We start from the raw sequence: 21,663 nt of genomic DNA, 5'->3' as shown, positions 1-21,663 counted from the left end.
GCCTTAAATCATATAAAACTGTCAAACTATCAAACTATTCAAATATGATTTGATAAAAACTCGTTTGATATTGATTAAAAAATTCAACAAATCAAATTTAAATAAATTTTAAAACTAATTAAAAAAATTTATACCAAATTTAAACAGTTAACTTCTTAACTCGTCGATCATGCTCTGGTGCTCTGACCACTATGTTTTGTTTTGTATTGCTTTTGCTTTTGCTTCTTTTCTTTTTTATTTTATTTTATTTTATTTTATTAATCTTGCTTTTTAATTCATATTTATTATTATACAGTTTTATATGCGAGAGCAATTTGAAATTTTAACTCAAAGTTGGAGCATTACAATACCTTCAGCTTACAAAGGTCATAAAAGGGTTCCTCCATTGGTAGAGCCTACGTGGATGACTCTGAACGGAAGTTTCCTCGAAAGAGAATGCAAAAGCTTATGCACTGTTTGTTTTCAAAGTTGAAGGGTAAGAATGGATTAGCAGTAAAATAGGATTATAAAAGTTATGTTCGTTTTGAAAAATTACTATGAGATTAAGAGTTTGGTGATTTCAAAACCCATCTAAAGGAGAGATAATATTGAAAGTAAAAGAATTATTTTGTCTCTCATTCAAAGTCATCTTTTATATAATAAGAGATTTTATGTAATTTCCTAAATTTAATTACATCCAACTACTATTATTGCATTCCCCTCTAAAAAAAAAAAAAAAAAAAACTACTATTATTGCATTAGTTCATAAACAAATATAATTTATATTAATTTTTTAACTCAATATGACCACACTAGCAATTCTCTATTCAACCTCACTATACTCATAATCCTTTTCAATCTAACCCGAAGACAAACGGAGCCTATATGATTTATGATTAAGAAGGTGTTTGACAGTTTAATTCATTTAAAATAAATTTAGTTTGTTTGTATTTGATAATAATAAATTAAAACATTATGATTAAACCCTCTACTCGTAGGGATGCAGATATCTTATAAGTTTCTCCAATATGTAAAATTTTATTATATTATCATTATATCTATGAGGAATATTACCATTATACTGCCTTCATCATCACCACCACTATCTTCACTCTATCCGGTCACCTCTACCATCACTGCCACCACAATTACTTCACCATATCACCAACTACACAACCATCACTACGACAATCACCTCATACACTCTTCTACCTCCATCGTCATGTCGTCACTGTTAAGTTTTATTGTCAAAATTAAATGAGTAATTTTATTTTAAATATTATGGTTAAAGTCACCAATGGTTCGATGGCAAAATTTTGACGTTATTATCTTAAAGTTTTGGGTTTAAGTCACGAGACAATCACTTTGTGCACAATACCAATGATTAGGAAATGCGTACTAATTGAACGTTATTTTTTTTAGTGTTAAAGTGGATAATTACATGTTGTAATAGCACCCCATGAATTATTTTGGACCTCCATTTCTTTGGACCATCACTTATAAATTTTGAAACCCTTGAAATTTTTTAATACCAAAATTACCCTTATGAAAACAGTTCACTTATTGAATACACACCCCCCACACCCCAAAAAACCAAAAAAACCCTAACAAAGCACAAGAAGAAGAAGAAGAAGAAGAAGAAGAAGAAGAAACGGCAATGTGATTACTGTCTCTGTTGTCTCATCCACTATTATCACAGTTGGTATGCTCTCTCTCTCTCTCTCTCTCTCTATATATATATATATATACACACACACACATACACACATAATTTTTTTGTTTTCTCATAATAATTTCTTCTCTTGTAGAAAAAATTATAATAACTGATTTAGTTTTCTCAGTAAAACAGGTTCGAACCTATGAATAATGTTTGTTGACCTGTTTCTGAACAAATAATAAATGTTTGGTTACCGGTTCCCGAACAAATAAACAATGTTTGAGCCTGTGTTCCCGAATTACGGTCATGTGTTCGAGAGTTTAGTCCCAAAAAAAATGATAAACAGATTTTATTATTTTTGCCATTTTTTTCAAGAAACCGTCCCTTATAAGGCCAATTTACTTTGAGCTAAGAATAACATCAAAGTTATGAACCTCTTCTAAACTTTTATTGTTGTACTCCTCTCATCTTATGGAGTTGTTGTTGCCAGAATAAACTTACACTCATTGTCATTGCTAGAGAAGTGTATGTAATCAAATGGTTGCCACCATTATCGCCGGAATATTGCTGTCAAAGAGTTTTTAAAGTTTTGAGGGTGAGTAAGTTTTGAAGGTGGGATTTAGGGAAGATGGATGGGTGCTGATGGAGGTGGTTGTTCTCATAAACCCTAATTCACGATGTAGTGGGTGTGTAAGTTTGATTGTGAGATGGGGTGTCTCAAAATTAATGATGTCTTTTGTAGTAATTTTCTTTGAGGTAATTATTGTAATAAAAAAAAGTTAAAAATTAGGTGGTCCAAAATAATTTATAGTGTTAATAACAACACTCTAAAATTATATTGTCAAATATACCAAAATATATGAGAGCTATGAGAATATAGGAAGGAGCTTTTCACATTGATCCTTTAGGGTGTGTTTGGTAACGTTTACGTTTTCAGTTTATATTTACAAAAATTTTATAAACTGATTTTTGCTTATTTTTTGCTTATTTTTAGAAAAATATAAACTACAAACGTGTCTGGTAATTGACAAAATGTTTAAAAAAATTTAAAAATATAAAAAAAAAAAGTGAGAAATGGCAAGTAGTGGCAAGTGGCAGCAAGTGGCGGCGAAAGACGGTGGTGGAAAGTGGTGACGGTGGGTGGTGGGTAACTGGTGGTGGTGGGTGGTGGCGGGTTAGTGGTGGTGATGGGTGGGTGGGTGACGGTGGTGGGTGGTGGGTGGTAGCGAGTGGGTGGTGGTGGTGGTGGTGGTGGCGGCGGGTGGTGGTGGCAGGTGGATGGCGGATGGCCGATGGTGGTGGCGGGTAGGTGGCGGGTGGTGGTGGTGGGTGAGTGGGTGACAGTGGCGGGTAGTGAGTGGTAGTGAGTGGGTGGCGGATGGTGGGTGGTGGGGGGTGGTAGCGGGTGGTAATGGTAGGTGGATGGGTGACGGTGGCGGGTGGTGGGTGGTAGCGAGTGGGTGGTGGTGGTAGCGGGTGGTGGGTGGTGGTGGTAGGTGGGTGGCGGGTGGTGGTAGGTGGTGGCGGATAGGTGCACTACTACAAAAATAGTTAAAGATCACACTTTGACAAAAAAAAAGATCTCACTTTTATTGGAAGTGTGATAAAAAAAATTAGATTGATATTTTAATCACACTTAATTTGATTGAGTGTGATAATATTTATTTTTTATGTCACTTTTCAATTAAGTGTGATTATATATATATTTTTTTAATCACACCTTCTAATTAAAAGTGTGATTATATATACACTACTACTTTTTAATCACATTTTTTAAACAAGTGTAATTATATATATATATATATATATATATATATATTTTTTTTTTTAATCACACATTCTAATTAAAGTGTGATTGTTTATATATTTTTTAATCACACTTAAAAAGTGTGATTATATATATATTTTTTAATCACACATTCTAATTAAAGTGTGATTGTTTATATATTTTTTAATCACACCTTTTAATTAAAGTGTGATTATATATACATTTTTAATCACACTTTTTAAGTAAGTGTGATTATATATATATTTTTTAATCACACATTCTAATTAAAGTGTGATTATTTTATATTTTTTAATCACACCTTTTTAATTAAAGTGTGATTATATATACACTACTACTTTTTAATCACACTTTTAAAGTAAGTGTGATTATATATATATATTTTAATCACACATTCTAATTAAAGTGTGATTATTTATATATTTATTAATCACACATTCTAATTAAAGTGTGATTATATCACTACTACAAAAACAGTTAAAGATCACACTTTGATAAATGAAAAATTATATTTTTTATGTGTTTGGTTATGAGTTTTGAAAAGTAATGATTATATTTTGAATTGAGTTTTGAAAAATGGATGTAGAATTATGATTTGAAAGGTCAAAACAAACACCATACTTAAATTAATGGGTGGAACTATGACCACCACCACTACTGCCACTACTACTACCATTACCTCTTATCCACCATCACCACCACTCCACTACTGCAACTGCTACTACCATTACCTCTCTTCCACCACCGCCACTCTATCTCCTCTACCACTACTACAACTTCACCACTAATTTCCTTCGCCATCACCACCGCCACCACCACCACCTCTTGTCCACAACATTCACCACTACTGCCACTCTTTCTTCTCTGCCACTCTCATTTTAGTAACCAAAAAAAAAAGGGCCGTAAAAAAATATTTTTCATTGACCAAAAAAAAATTAACTTTATTTTTAATGGAAATTATTTTTCATTAAAATATTACCCTTACTTCTACAAAAAAAAAAAAAAAAAAAATCATTAAAATAAATATGAAACAAATAAATTTTCAACCTTAGTAACTAAAAAAATAAAATATTTTTTTTTTCATTACCCCTACTCATCACTCTTTGCCTTTATATCTCTGCCTTTCTCTCTCTCTCTCTCTATTCCACACTGTGCTCGCGTTGCTCACTCTTTCCATCCCCTCTTATTGAATTATCGATGTCCCTCTTGATTATCGATCTCTTTTTTCTCTCTTTCTCTTTCTCTTTCTCTCTCTCTCTCTCTCTCTCTCTCTCTCTCTCTCTCTTCTTTCAATCGCTCATCTCTCATTTCTCTTAATCACTTGTCGAAAGAGAAAAAGGTCAAAAAATGAAATGGGCCTCTCTCTCTCTCTCTTCTCTATCTGTCTCTCACTCATCTCTCTTTCACCACCTATCTTCTCTACCACATTCACCACTACTACAAATGTCATTCCATTACTACCACTGTTGTCACTCCACCTCTATAACTATCATTACTACCATCATCGCTACCACTCTCCTACCACCACTACTACTACCATTACCTCTCCTCTACCACTGTTATTCTATCTCCTCTACTACTACCACAACTTCACTACTTATCTTCTTCACCATCACTACCACCACCATTATCACCTCTTATCCACCACTTTCACCACTACTGCCACTTCCTATCTTCTTCCACAAAAAATTAGTTCTTGATTTTTAGTAACAAAAAAAAAAAAAAAATGGGTCACAAAAAAATATTTTTCATTGACCACAAAAAATTAACTTTATTTTAATGGAAAATATTATTCCTACTTTTACCAAATAAAAAAATAATAATAATTTTTTATTCATTAAAATAAATATAAAACAAATAAATTTTTAACTTTACGAAATGAAAAAAAAAAATTCATCAACTATAAAAATTATTTTAATAATTTTTTATTTTAATAAAAAATTCATTAACGATAACATTTGTGGGTGTGTGTAGGGTTTTGTTTGAGAACACACACACAACACAAACACAACAGAGCCGTCTCCTCTCCTCTTGCTCTCTCTCTCTCTCTCTCTCTCTCTCTCCATCTAGGGTTTCGCCTTCCTCTCTCTCTCTTTCACACAACGACGGCGCCGATCATCCGTCACCGCCGATCCTCCCTCACCATCGCTCGTACCTCACTGTCGATCCTCCTCCCTTACCGCCGCTGCTGCCTCTCCCTCTCTCTCTCTCACAAACGACGTTGACGGTTGCTCGCCCCTCACCGCCATTCCTCCCTCGCCGGCGATCTTCCCTCACCGCCGATCTCAAAGGGTATCTCTCTCTCTCTCTCTCTCTCTCTCTCTCTCTCTGTGTCGGGATTTCGGATATAGGGGGTTTTCATACACACACACACACATATATATCTATACATCTGTGAGTGTATATAGGGGGTTTTTGATCTGTTACATATGATCTGGTTTTTTTTCTTGATCTGTTTTTTCCCATACAGATCTGCCTAGTACTACTACTCATACCAGCCTCTCTGCTATGGACGAACACGACAGCCTTCTTTTAGAAGCAATTGGAGAGTAATTCAATTTCTATCCTTTAAACTTTACATTATACATTAGCTTAGCATACATATCCTTTCTATTTATTTATTTTAAATATATATATATATATATATATGATCTGGTTTTTTTCTTGATCTGTTAAATAAATATATATATATATATATATAATTGATCTTGGGAAATATAAATAACTATATATATATATATATCTGTTAAATATATCATTCCCTTTTTTATTTATGGGGATGCAATGTCATCTTGGTTAAGCTATCTTGTGATTCAGAGTGTGTGTTTTTGGTATTGAAGATCGATTTTTTTGTTGTTAGGCTTTCGGTGAAGAGAGGTGCTCCGAGGTAAGCAACCAATGCTTGGAAAATGACTCTTACGTTTTCAGTTGGGAATTATCCCGTGATGGATAGAATTATTTGGTATATTCACTGATACAGCTTTCTTGCAATTGTCATTTTTTATAATATACTTAATTAAGATAAAGTGAATTTGTTTCATGAGCACTGTGTTTCATTTGTAGTTAATATCCAAGGCAAATTTTCATAAGTTTTACCTTGTGCAATTAATAGGGTTTGAAGAGTGCATTGGCCTCTGGTGCTGATAAAGATGAAGAGGATTCAGAGGGAAGGACAGCATTGCATTTTGCATGTGGATATGGTGAGGTATGATAGCCTTTTGAAGTGAAACCTTTATATTTTTGTTGTGTTTTTGCCTGCATATTACTCTGTTTTTTTATGTTCTTTGGTGATAGATTCTATTTAATTAGTTAGGTGTGCATGCTGACTTGTGCTGATTAAGTTTTAGCACTGCATTTCTTAAAAATAACAGAAAACAGGGATAGTTTATTCATTATGCTGACTGCCAGTAGGTCTAACTCTTACCCCTGATGTATCACACTTTTTTTTTTTTTCTCTTTCGTAATTCAATTGCTACAATCAATGGAGCCACAATGGATGCACTACTCATATACTAGCTTTGAAACTCCTGTGAGCAAGTTGCCCTAGCTTTTATAATAAACTTGTAGCCATAGTCTCTAATTTTTTTAAGCATGGTGCTTCTGAACTTGGTACTGGTGTTGTAGTGGTGTCTTTACTGCTGAAAGTGTGTGCTAATATTTGGTTTGAGTTGAGAGGGCAAACAAAGGTTAGTTACACTTTTTGTCCCTAAAGTATGTGTTTTCTAATGATCCCCAACATTTCAACTGTGGCAATTTGTAAATGGCTTTTTTTCAAATGTTTTTTTTTTTTTGGCCTAGGTGTAATTGTTTGTTAAAAAAATACCCCTAATTTTGATGACTAATACAAAAGACATCAATGATGGAGACGTTTTTTCTACAAATTTTATACTTCGGATATGAAATCGACACAATTGAAATGTTATGGACTAAAATGATATAATGCATACTTGTAAGGGACACATATTTATTTATTTATTTTTACAAATAAGAAGATTCCATTAAGATGAGCCACTAAGGGGGTGTCACCCATTTACAAAGTATAAAGGACCTATACACAAGCATCACTCAAAAGGTCTCACCACTAAGGGGGTGTCACCCATTTTCTATTCCTTTCTCCCCGAATGATCCATATGATTGGAAATGGGTTCAGGCACCAAGTCTTCTTCCTCCCCTCAAGAACCCCTCTCTCAGAGCAAAGAAAATTCCCCACTTCATTAAAGGATATCCACACCTCACCAAACAAGAGGAGTTAAGGACCATAGCTTCCACACCACCTCACAATGGAAAAGAAGGTGACTTAACACTTTCTGCATCCCACTTGCACATGAGTTTATTGTTAACACAATAGTAGAATTGCGATAGTAATTTTGGCTGTTTGTTTCAAATGTGTACAACTTTGTGTAGTGGGATAATTTTGTTGATGTGTAATTATATGAATGGAAAAATATTTTATTATAAAGAAATTGTTATTTTTATATTATTATGGAGAAATTTTAATATTTTTAATATTTTTATCGTAAGATTTTTTTTCTTTTTTGCGATGGCATTAAACCATCGCAAAAAATAGAAAATTTTAATATTTTTATTAATTTTGTTATAGGTTTTATTTTTTGCGACGGTATTATACTGTCGCAAAAAATAGAAATTTTATTATTTAAAATATAAATTTTATTATTTTTTAATACTTTTTGTGACGGCATTACACTGTAACAAAAAATTAAAATTTTCATATTTTAAATATTTTTTGCGACGGCACCACACCGTTGCAAAAACATTGTTTTGCCGTTGCAAAAAAAGACTATTAGTGACGGTATTTTTTGCCGTCTCAAATACCATTTTTAGGGACGGTAAAATAGTGTCGTCGCAAAAAAGTTAAGAAATTTCAAATGTTATTAGTGAACAGTGCCGTCGCAAAAAGGCAAAAATGTCGTCGCAAAACATTAGCGACGGCACCGTGTCGTCGCAAAAACTCTTTTGCGACCCTAGCATTTGCGACCCCCTCTTGCTGTCGCAAAAAGTCATTTTGCCGTCGCAAAAAGTATTAGCGACGGCATTAGGAGTATTAGCGACGGTATTTTACCGTCGCAAAAAGTCAATTTTTTGTAGTGTCTCAAACCTGAAGTGGTGAAATTTGATATTTGAATGTTGAGTATTTATCAACAACAAAAAAATCTGAATAGTTTATATAAAGGATCACATAATGTATTCCACATGGTGATTGGATGCCAGTTTGAAAGGAGTTTGGGTGCGTGAAGCTAAAAAAGAAGGGTGCAATAACACTACTCATCATTTTTTTAGTGTTTATTGTGATCAAATTTTTTATTTTTATTTTATTTTATTTTATTGTTTTTGCGTGTGGTAGGTAAGCAGTTTAGATATACGCAAAAAATAAACATTACAATGAGGCTCAATACACCCTCATAGGGGACAATAAAGATAGTTGAGCAAGCCATCAAAACAAAGCATTCAAAGACCTAGTGATAAAATAACTCTCACGATAAAACAAACTCTCACAACTCAAGAGCTAGGCCAAAGAGACAAACAACATGCAAAGTTAGAGGACAACACTTATTATTCATAGAAGGTATACAACTAGATTTCTTAGACTTGGTATAGAGGTTAGCATCCTGAGCAAGCTTAAGATTTGCAATTCTCTCAAAGACGTTCATGTAAACATAGGTGAAACCATATCCAGTTTTTAATGCATAATACATGTTGATACCTCATTTTTACTCCCCCTAAAAAAATACCCAACAATATTGGACCATTTTTTTTTTTTTTTTTTGTAAACTTGAGTTATTCACTAACAAATAAATGTAAACATTTTATCTGATTTAAAATGAAGCAATTTAAAAAAATTTATCTGAGCTTGTATTTGATGTTACTAAGTACATCAACGTTTAATTTACAAGAAAACTTGTTATAGTGCTTAAATAAGATTAAACAAAGGATAGTGCATGTGGAGATAAGCTGTCTTTTATCGTTTTGTTTCCCTCTCTTTGTTAAAAGGCATCCCCAACTCAACTCAACTTGGATGGCTACCATCTCCCTAAGCAAAGTTTTTTTTTTCTCATTTTTATTCCTTAATTTTATTATTGGAAAATAGTATATACTTTCTTTTTTTAATATATTGAGAATGTTTCGTTGACAATACTTCATGCATTTTTAATTTTTGCAGACATGAAACATTATTATTTAATACAAAACTCTCTTTATTATTTAATCAATAATGCGACATCCTCATAGTTTATTACCTCTAATGATATGATATTGAGGTTAGATCCCACATGATGGAATGTTTAAAATTTGACACTTGTCAAACATATCATTAGAGGTAATTTTTAAGAGTGATAAATTAGGTGTTTGAAATATTTTTCTTATTCAATATAGTACTCTCTTTGTAGATATTGTTTCTATGTAATGTTTTCTAAATTGATTAATGTGAGTGATCAATGAAGAGATAACAAAGCATTGTGGATTTGTGGGATAGTGCCATATTTAGGTGTGCATCAGCATTATTTAAATAAACCAGTGAGGTTCTCTCAGATTATCTCCGTTAGAATGACCTAATTTATCAACTGAACATATTGACTTAATAAATTGGGTCGAGCACAATGTCTAATAAAAAATTTAAACAAAATAATCAAAAAGCATGTTGAACAAAATATCCGATAATCTGAACATAGTGTTTAGATAGAGTGCTCAAACAAAAAATTTATCACATTTCTATGTTGGAACTTCACATAATCTTGAGTTCACAAAAAATTTATCACATTTCTCTCTCATATGCTTTCTTTGTTTTTAAACACATATTTACATTCACCTTTTACCTGATCTGTCTATTTCAGGTATAGAAAAGTTTGGGCTTTGGTGGTAATGTGGTGGTGAAAGTGGTTTAGTTATTCAACAACAGCTATGGGTTCTTCTTATTTTGAGGGTAATAGTAAACCTCTTGATTTTTTTTTAATTATTTTCTTTCTCTTTGTTTTTTCTCTTTTGTGGTTTATACTTGCTAGTGAATGAACTTTGATGATATCATTAGCTTTTGTTTTCCGGGCACACAGTTGAATCTTTTGAAGGTCTTTGGGTGATGGGTCTTGAAGCTTTAGATGATCTATTTATTAGTCATATTTCATGAGTATTGTATCGATTTGTGATTTTAATGATTTGGGTTTCATTTGATTTTGTTGGTTTATGAGGTATTTGATTTTAGGTTCTAAGATTGCCCCTTTTTGTGGCATTAATCATTTCATAATTGCTATCCAATTGTTTCTGGGTGGGTAAATTTGATCATCAAATCTTTGGCAGGTTATGCAGATTGAAATCTTTTCTCAGCTTATTAGTATTCGTTATCATAATGTGGAATTCTTACTTATTTACTATAAGTAAAGGTTTATATTATTTGATGGATTGGTGGTTTCGGGGGGCGTCATTACATAATTAACCCTTTTAGCAGCCCTTCATGGGAATTGAAAATGCAAAGTCAAATGAAGTATATTTAAGCTTCCTGCTTCTTTAATCTGTTACGAAAGTTTTAGATAGTGAAGGTCTGTTTGGGAAGAAAAAAGTCAGGTTTTTTTGGCTAAAATAGCCACAAAAAACAAAACATCAAATCCAATCCATAATCATTACAATCCCCTCTCACAAAAAAAGTCAAAAAGCCAACCCACTTCCCAAACGGAGGCTGACTTCATTTGCCCGATTTTATGTGGCTGCCCTATAATAATCCGACTATATTTGACATTGTTGGGATCTCTTTGTCATTGTAAGTCAATCATTAATTTAATTTAAGTTAGTTTGGTGTGGCTTTTCATCCGAGCTGTTGAATTAATTTGTGTTTTTATTTTTCAGGTTAGAAATTTTTTGGAGAGATGCAAAATATGGTCAAAGAATTCAATGACTTAATTTTTCAAGTTTTTTTTTTTTTTTTTTAATATATGTAAGCACAGTTTAAATTTTTTTATTTAATTCCTTTGTATGTAGTTTTGAAAATATTTAACTTTCATTTACGAAATATATGGCGCTATTTCATTGAATATGTGGTTATGATTCAAAGTATAGTATATAGTGTGTATTACATTCTTAAAATGCGCGTACAAAAATAATATTGATTATTCTTCAAATATGTCGAATCTTTTTAGTAATTAATCACACCTAAAAGATGTGATCTAAAGTTTATTATCACAGGTTTTATTGGTTTTAAATCACACTTAAAAGATGTGATTTAAATGTTTTTAATCACACTTAAAAGATGTGATCTAAAGTTTATTATCACAGGTTTTATTAGTTTTTAATCACACTTAAAAAATGTGATCTAAATGTTTTTAATCACACTTAAAAGGTGTGATCTAAAGTTTATTATCACATGTTTTATTAGTTTTTAATCACACTTAAATGATGTGATCTAAATATTTTTAATCACACTTAAAAAGTGTGATCTAAATGTTATTAATCACACTTAAAAGGTGTGATCTAAACATTATTAATCACACTTAAAAGGTGTGATCTAAATATTTTTAATCACACTTAAAAGGTGTGATTAAAAATGACCCTTTTTAATCACACTCCCAAAGATCACACTTCAATAAAACTTAAAAGGTGTGATTAAATAACAAACATCACACCAAAAAAGTGTGATCTTTATCTGTTTTTGTAGTAGTGGTGGCGGCTGGTGGTGGGTGGGTGGGTGACGGTGGCGGATGGTAGGTGGTAGCGAGTGGGTGTTGGTGGTGGTGGTGGTGGTGGTGATCGGTGGTGCGTGGTGGTGGTGGTAGGTGGGTGGTGGGTGATGGTGGTGGTGGTGGTGGTGGTGGTGGTGGTGGTGTTGGGTAGTAGTGGCGGGTGAGTAGCAGGTGGCTGGTGGTGATGGGTGGCTGGTGGAAGCAGGTGGTGGATGGTAGTGGCAGATAGGTGGCGGGTGGTGGTGGCGGGCGGTGGATGGTAGTGGCAGGTGGTGGGTGAATGGCAAGTGGTGGTGGTAGCGAGGTGTGGGTGGTGGTGGGGAGTGGGTGGCAGATGAGTGGTGGTGGCGGGTGGTTGGTGGGTGGTGGTGGCGGCTGGTGGGTGGTGGTGGCAGGTGGGTGGTGAGTAGTGGTGGCAGGTGGTGGTGGGTGTGGATGGTGGGTGGTGGTGGCGGAAGACGGTGGTGGAAAATGGTGGCGGGTGGTGGCTAGTGTTGGGTGGCAAAAAAAAAAAAAACTGAAAACTCAAAATGGAAACACATTTTTTGTATTTTCATTTTTTGGCCAAATTTATAAACTGAGACCACTGATTTATAAATCAAAAATTTTACCAAACAAGTTTTTATTTGAGTTTTTAAAATTTTCGTAAATATAAACAGAAAACTGAAAACGTAAGTGTTACCAAATGACACCTTAGTTTATGTACTCGAATATATTTTTCAGTTTTGCTCCTTTTAGGAATTACTTCCAACAGTGCATTGGTTCAACTATTATGGAGGATATGGATAGAAATTTGTAACAAAAAAAAGGATACTATACAAGAAACTAATACAAATGTCAGAAGTAGAAAATGCACCTAGAGATAAACAATAATCCTGAAATATGGGCCCCTTAATACGACTTGTTGTAAGTTAACAATTGATAATTAAAACGGAGAAATTAAAAACACAAACTGGAAATAGAAACTACAGTAAATCCTGGCACAAACTAGCCAATATATATCTATATATATATATATATATATATAAAAGAATCGCTTGAGGTTGGTCTTTTCTTTTTTTTTTTTTTTTTTGATTTTGCCCTTTAATTTTGAATAATTTACTAATGGTGGCCTATATATTGAGTAAATATTTTTTTTGTAATTACGCAAACATTTTTGGTCAATTATGCAACAGATTTTTTCATAATTACTTAAACATTCTTGGTCAATTATGAAACAAATTTTTTTCGTAATTATGCAAATATTTCTGGTCAATTATGAAACATAAATATTTTATTCTATGAGAGTCAACTCTCTTCTCTATAGTGAAATGTTCGACGCCTTGCAAAGAATAGTATTTATACCTTTATTTTTAATTTTAAATATTTTTCTATTATAATATCTTATTTACTAGTGTTGATAAAAATCTGGTTTAGGCCCAATCGATAGAAAAATAAAATATGGTGCCAACAATGTCCCCTCATTTAAATGGATTGAAGAATGAAATCCAATTAAATAATTTATAAGACGAATTACCACAGTCAACAAAAAATATTTTATGGTGCAAACAACGGCCGCCTGATTTACATCACTTGTATTTTCTAAGGCTTTACACTTCCCATAAATGGTGTAGTTTGAACCTTTTTGTATTTACTAAAGCAAGGCATATGCTTACACTTCTAACATTTGGCCCTATTTCAATTAATTTTGAAACAAAAATAATTAACTGGCATTTTGTCGATGCAAAGTATAACTAATTGGCCATCGGCTATTAAATTGGCATGTGTCGACACTAAACAATTAGCCATTAAATTGGCCTTCATGCAAAGTATAACCATTTGGCCGTTGGCCATTATTGGTTTGGCCAAGTATTGGCTATTATATGGCCATTTCCCCCCCCCCCCAAACTTACAAGTATAAGATATTTTTGTTAATCAGTTCATCAAAATTAACTTTTGATGTGAACCACAAACCCATGGTGGTTGTTGGGTAGCAGAAACCATAATATCAAATGGTTTTAGAAAATTAAAACTTTTAACAAATTTGACAATGTGAAAAAATTTCAAATTCAACAAATGTGGGTTGTTCATAATTTTCAGCAATGTTTGGTTTGAAATTATGCCCCCGCCATTCATAATTTTCAGCCATATTTAACTTAAAATTATGCCCCCAAGTGAATCTTCACCATTATTTTGTGATAAATTTTTAACATTTTTTGAGTGAAGGAATTGTTCTTGTGTTTTAGCCATTAATAACTTGTCACTTTTTGCCTCGTTTGGCAAAATATCATGTCCCCCCAAATAAACCTTTATCATTAAAATTCTAAATATTTTTTGAAAAAATGGGTTGTTTTTTAATTTTAGCCATTAATGACCTATGAAAAATTTTCAAATTCATATTATCTTCATGACTTGGTGTGCTAACCCTTTGAGCCACCTACCTTAACTCTTCATGAATGATTGGCTCTTCAAACTATGTGTATTAATCTTATGAGTCACATTATTTTCATATCTTAATTTTTCATTGGCCATTATGTTTTCTAATTTTTGCTTCTAATATAGAATTTCTTCATCAATTAGAAAAATTTGGCCTTCAAGTTGATGAATCTTTTCATTATAGTAATTTAAATCTCTTTGTGTAAAATAATACGGAGATGACAAAATTATTTCAAATCTTTGCCTATAAAGAGAATTAATTTCTTATTTTAGGGCCAAGATTTCACTCCCCCACCAATAAATTTTATCATCACAATGTCAAATCATTCTTTTCACATCATCTGTCATGTCATTATGTTGGCAATAAGTAGTAAAACCACCACCATAACACTGACAATGTTCAAAATATATGGTATTCCACTGATAATCTGTATCCATAGGAACACTGCCACTCCATTGGCAGTTTGCATCCATAGGTTCACATGATGTAAATTTACTTGTTGAAGGTATGATTCTATAAGGATAAGTCTGTTTCTTCACCATCGTCACTCCAAATTAGAATGGTCCCACCAAGCATGTCAATTTATGTTGATAAAAATCTAGTTTAGGCCCAATCAATAGAAAAATAAAATGTGATGCCAATAACTACCAACTAACCAAACTAAATCTTATGCCTTGATGCCACGAGGCTTATGCCTTGCCTCATGGGGGTAAAAGCCTAGCGTTAAGAATTTGCCTTTAAAACTTTTGGTTGTCATGAGTTTTCTCTTCCTTCAAATTTATTTATTTATTTCAGTCTGCAATTATACCATAATTTTTATTTTATTTTTTTATAAAAGACTCATAAATTCACCTAAAATAATATGGTAATAGAATTAGAATCTACATTATTAGGTGTATAACAAATTTAAAAAAATAATACCTATCATACCACATAAAATATATCTAATGATTTATTCTATTTAATTTCATAAAATAATATTTTAATTTAAAAAAAATATCAAAATATAAAATTTAAATATACTGTAATAATAGTCCGTGGTTTGTACGGACTTTTTAAAACTAGTATGTATATATATATATATATATATAACTCTTTTAGTTGAATGCCAAACAAACCCTAAGAAGCTGATGTGGTTGCGCGTTGTGGTGGATTTATTAGAAACAAGAATGTCGCCTTGCATTGGGCTTCTCTCTCTCATCAACAACACTTCAATAAAAGAATAATGGTTGCACCAATTAGTGTACACACTAGTGTACCAACTAGTGTTGCGATATTATTATTAACCACATTTATTATACAAGTTACAAATACTTAAAACCATACAAACGATGCCACATCATCTGTTAGTACACTAATGTGTATATTAATTGATACATATAGCATTATTTAAAGAGTAATACCTAGCGGTCAGGATATATAAATACACCATGAGAAGATGTACAGACATTTTTTTTACAGTTATGCTAGCAATTCCTAATATTTTATTAAATCTATGTGAGAGTTGTGATAGAAAATCTAGTAAATTATTTGAAATTTGTAACATTTTTCTTACTTATTATTACCCCCCCTCTCTCTCTCTACTATCAGAGTGTCCCAGATCCAATCCCCCTTCCATATTCCAATTCTCAAGCCCTAGATGACTCATTTCTTCTCTTATGCTGTGTTTGGTTGGGGAATTTAGAGAGGAATTTGGAAAGAAAAAGAGAAAATGTGTGTGAAACTAAGTAAAATGTAAGTATGTTTTATTCACATTTCGCCTACCTTTTCTATTTTCCTGTCTAAATCCCTCCTCAAATCCCTTAACCAAACACTGCATTAGGGTTTTCACACATCCACCCTCTGTGATGCCAGACAGCGGCAACACAACAACACAACAGTGACCAATAATACAGCAAAATAGCAGGTTTTCCATTTACTGTAATTCCAAGCAAAATCTAATTCTACCAATTCCATTTTGAAGAGGCAGCAACAGTGAAACTATAGTGAAACGGAAGCAACACTACACTACAACCAGTAGACTTAGATCTCTTACACAACCCGTAGGAATAGGTGGAGGCTAGCAAAATCAATATACATAGCCCATGGAGTGGTTCAACAGATACAAGTTTCATCAACTGCATACCGACAGGATATATTACAACATAGCTAATAGAATAAAGAAAATACAACGGACATTCTTTATGTGGTATAACACTTAGACTGGCGCACTCTTGCAGCCTGGTCCTTATGACCTTCATTCCAGTCAACTCCACTTCAAAGGTACTTTTCTTGCTCTTCTCTTCTATGTCAGGACAACCTGAGAGCAATTGGACAACATACATGAATACTATGAACAATAGGAATTGTTGAACTATTTGTAAGAATCTGACACATATAGAAGCTACTTCACTTAGGGATGACAATTTGAAACCGACTAGACGGAGACCCGATCCTCGGATCCCAATTTGAACGTTTTTTCCTCAAAAAATACCTTTGACGAGACAGGGTGGTATTCAAAAATCAATCCCTGATCAATTTCGGGCCGGGGACGGTGATAAGTGTCCAGGCCTCGGCCTTATTTGTCCCCGAAGTGATATATATTTACTTTCTGATGTACTATCTCTCTCTCTCTCTCTCACATTTCGTATCTACCCTCTCTCTCTCTCTCTCTCTCTCTCTTCCTCACCATCTCTCATCTTTCTCTTCCTCTCACTCACTCAGAGTCTCTCTCTCTCTCACATTCCCTTCATCTTTGTAAGATCTCAAAATGTGGTGCTTCGATCGGGGAAAAACAGATCTCTCTTCCGCACCTTCTCTCTCTCTCTGTCTCTCCCCCTTATTTCGATTGTTGATAACACTTCCTCTGCCAGCACAGACCGCTATCTTCAGCTGGTTTCGCCGTTGGCCAAGCTACAGGACTAATTCGTGAGATCTCGGTGATAAAGATAGTGGAGCATCCCAACATCGTCCTGATTAAGATCTACTCTGCCATGGAGACCGAGATCTACTTCTACTCTGCCATGGTTCCAAGATTTTTTTGAACAGATCTATGATTTTTTTTGAAAAATCTTAATCAATCTTGATCCATATATATATATGGTAGGGGTGTAAAAATGGCCCGCAGCCCAAAGTGGGCCCGGCTCGAAGACCGCCCCCACCCAGCCTAGCCCGAGCCCCTAAGCTAGGGCCATTGTTTTGAAGCCCGGCTCGGCCCATCGGCCCGCTTAAGGCCTATTTAGGGCTCGACCCAATGCCCGGCCAGCCCGGCCTGTATAAGGCCCATTGTATTTTTTAATGAAAAATAATAAAATGTTGGTAAAAAAAAAACAAAAAAACAAAAAAAAAATGATTAGGCCCGCCAAGCCCGAAGCCAGGCCCAAGCCCATTGGGCCAGCCTACCCATGGCCCGAATACCCCTAGGCTTGAGCCTGGGCGTGGGCTTAATTTTTTGGCCTGTGGGCTGGTTTGGTCTGGACCGAACCCGGGTGGGCCAGGCTATGCCAGATTTACACCCCTAATATATGGATTTAGATCTGATTTTGTTTTTTTTTTTTCGTTTTTTTTAACATATCTAAATGTTTTTTTTAGATATTTCAGCTCACAAATTTGTTAAATAGTATTAGATTTGAATAATGTTGGATCTAAATAATGTTAGATTATTATTTTTTTAGACATTTCAGCTCACAAATTTTTAGATTTGAATAGTGTTAGATTTGTTGAATAGTGTCAGATCTGAAAGATGATGATCTTGTTGTGATGTTATGTATCTCACAAATTGTGTTTGTATTTGGATCTGTGCTTTGTTTGAATAGGTTTTCATTCATTGATTTGGATTTGGATCTCACAAATTGTTGAATAGGTCTTCATTTGGATCTATGTTTTGGATTTGGATATTCATTCATTGATTTTATTTTATTTTTGGCCCGAAAATTTTTGGGGTCGGGGAACCCAATCCCCATTAGGGGACAAGGCGGGGACGGTGACCCCCGTCGAGGATTGGGGACGGGGATAGGAACGGGAAAATTTTTTCACCATCGGGGATCAGGGACGGGGAATGTGATTATTGGCCCCACCCCAGCCCGTTGCCATTTCTAACTTCACTCAACCCATAAAATGTAGACATCTTGGAAATAAACAAACAGTTCAACATGGGAGTATAATCAATGATTTAAGCCAAAGAATTTAACTAAAGAAGGCAGCTTGAGAATTTAATAACGAACACAAATGGCTCAAATTTACATATCCGTTCGCCAACCATGCATCATGCTAATCACAATTTTTATATATCCAAAATATATGTACTCTTAAGTCCACATGCTTGTTGGCTTCAAACTTCTCGTGGACCTCAAATGCCTGAAACAATCAACCATCATTGACTAGATTAGACATGGAATATATCCAAAAAAGCACTGATCAGAATGCTACAACACAGTAAAAGATTTTTGTCAAAGTAGTGATTTAGGAATGAGAAATTGTACCTATATTTACATACATACATATACAAATGATACACATATTACAAGAAAATGAGAAACTGTACCTATATTACCAAGAAAGACTATCATATATATATATATCTTGTTAAGCGATATTTAGCCAGATATCTACTGTGAATAGACAAAACATAAAAATTAGTCTCGTAATCAAAGATTGTATATTAGAGAAAAAGGTTTCCTCTGCTGAGATCGTTGATCTAGTAGACGACGACAATAACGACGAGAACAAAAACAATGAAATACCATAGTGAGCCCCAATTCATGTTCAAAAATGTCTTGGCCCCAAAAGCAACAATAGTTATACCCAGATTTGACAGTGGAATTAGAGACCTTAGGCTGATAAAGAACTATGTTTGAGAGAGTGATATGAACTGTACCAACAAGTGGAATTTTCACTGGTTTCTCAATTTGTGGCACTTCAAGCAGAGTCATGAAGGAGATTGCAGTGCTGATTAGCAAATTATCCTGATTGATCACAAAGCAAAAAATTCCATGATTGTAATTGATAGCACATTACAATGGCAAGTACTTAGTAGGAATGTCATGTGGTGTCAGATGAAAAATTCAGAGAAATCATTTGGATCACCTTTTCAATAATCAGGTTCAATCAAATTACTCGTCTTTGTTCTGCTTAAGTTCGTTGTTCTTTTGAAGATCTATTATGTTTGAACTGGTATTTGAATACTTAATCACTTGATCCACATTATAAGGTTTCATATGAAGCTATTTGCTCCGATCAAAAAATAAATAAATATGAAGCTATTTTTTATTTTATTTTTTTGGTGTGCAAACTAACTGTTTTTCAATTTCGGAGACCTCCTGGTGAAGTTGTGATAAAGCTTTGTGCTTTATACAAACATTACAGTGCCAATATAGGGTGAATAAATCTTTAGGGTGCATAAATAATATTGAAAGACATAACAACTTAGTAATTAAGCCCATGTAGTTTCCATTTTTTTTTTTAAATCAGCGAAAGGCAATAGTACAACTAGAAGCATAACAACAAACACCTTAACAGGAACACATGCACGATGAATGAAAAAGAGTTTCACATATATATATGTATATGTTAATTTTTTTTTAGGCAATACTACAACTAGAAAGCCCTTATAAGCAACATCCTTGACAGCAAAAATATAAAGACCAGCAGTTCTTAATAAAGTAAGCTCAGCCTGCCTAAGAAGCATAACAACAAACACCTTAGTTGCAAACCAGCAAACACCTTAACAAGAACAAATACAAGTTGAATGAAAATAAAAGCAGTATCATTTACCTCTTCTTCTCTTTATAACCACCAACCAATACACCAAGGAGATGATAATCAGACGTTCAACAGAAAGATTTCTATCAGAGATTGCTAAAACATGCACACACACACACAAATATGTATATATATATATATATATATAGATTTCTATCAGAGAAAGGGCATAGAAATTGACAAACCAAAACAATGAACATCAATATCAGAGAAAACACATACATATATATATATATAGATCTCCAATAGATTTGAAAAAAATCAAAGATCTGTGTTCATACAAAACAAATGCATACACTCTTAAAAAAAAAAAAAAAACAGAGAAGCAACAGATTGAGATGCAAGATACGAGTTCGAATGTATACGCTCTTTGTATGAGAAGGTTCAAGAATGCTGTCGGAAAATTTGAAGATCTTCAAAGATCGTAGGAAAATCCGAATTCTCTAAAAGTGATGAGAGGCTTAAATTCTTCAATGGTCCCAACTAGGAACAAAATAGCAAAGAGATGATAGAGATAAGAGATTGGGTGATAAAAAAGGCGAAGTAGTTAGAGAGAGAATAATGACAAGGTTCTCCCATAGATCTCTCACTTTCACTCTCAAGATAGATAATGGAGAAGGGAAATTAGTACTTTTCCAAGAGTTGTCTCTCCAAAATCCATCCCTTGTAAAGCTAAGGGTGGGTGCTATTTATAGGCACATCATGATGTAGGATGGAGTCCATGTGCAAGGCACATGGGGAATATTCCTTCTAACTACCTTGTCTGAGGAGCTGACCTCTCTAAGGATGAGAAAAATCCCGAAAAAGATATTAACCTCTTGGCGAACCCTTCTTTTTAGCCACACCTAACCAATGATCTCTAATTATCCCAAAAGGTCAGGGGTAGTCCTAGAGGATGCCCTACAGCCAAAGGGTCAGGGGTAGTTGAAGAGAACGCCCCGCCGCAAATATTGCCGAGCCTCAGGGACCCCCTAGATCGTGTCACCTCAACCTCGGTATAGGCTAGTTTAACTGAAGAGTGAATTTATCTCCACTCACCGTCCTCGAGATCGGATCCTTTTTTCTATTATGGCCATAGTTTTGGTGCGTAGATCCTGGAAAGCTCCGAGCCCACAAGTGTTCTACGACTCATTAATATAGCGGCTTCTAGATTGCGTCAATCCATTCGAAGCTAAGCACTTCAGATCTCTAGGTTGCATAGATTTGAACCTTTTTGAGTCTGAGCTCAAATAGGTCTCTAGATTCATGGTTCCGAACCCTTTCAAGACTAAGAAAATACCTCAGAGAGTGGATCTCCTCTGAGGGCTTCATCTCTTCTGAAAGTAACAGTTAACCTCCTCGGTAGGAATGACAATAGGCCGAGACGGGGCCGAGGATTGCCCTCCCCGTCCCTAAAAGTATGGAA

The 21,663-nt window shown here is 34.1% G+C and overlaps 1 long non-coding RNA gene across 1 annotated transcript; it reads right to left on the bottom strand.

Moving 5' to 3' along the window:
• Positions 1-18,620: 18,620 nt before the first annotated feature.
• On the bottom strand, positions 18,621-20,894 carry LOC114273265 (uncharacterized). The gene is made up of 3 exons (XR_014341019.1): positions 20,624-20,894; positions 19,375-19,462; positions 18,621-18,854 (listed from the first exon to the last, which is right to left on the bottom strand). It is a non-coding gene; the product is annotated as an uncharacterized LOC114273265 (long non-coding RNA).
• Between the last annotated feature and the right edge of the window lie 769 nt (positions 20,895-21,663).

This window comes from Camellia sinensis, chromosome 9, assembly GCF_055761805.1.
Source record: "Camellia sinensis isolate YWXY chromosome 9, ASM5576180v1, whole genome shotgun sequence".
Lineage (NCBI taxonomy): Eukaryota > Viridiplantae > Streptophyta > Magnoliopsida > Ericales > Theaceae > Camellia > Camellia sinensis.
This window is presented reverse-complemented; position numbering and strand designations above follow the sequence as displayed.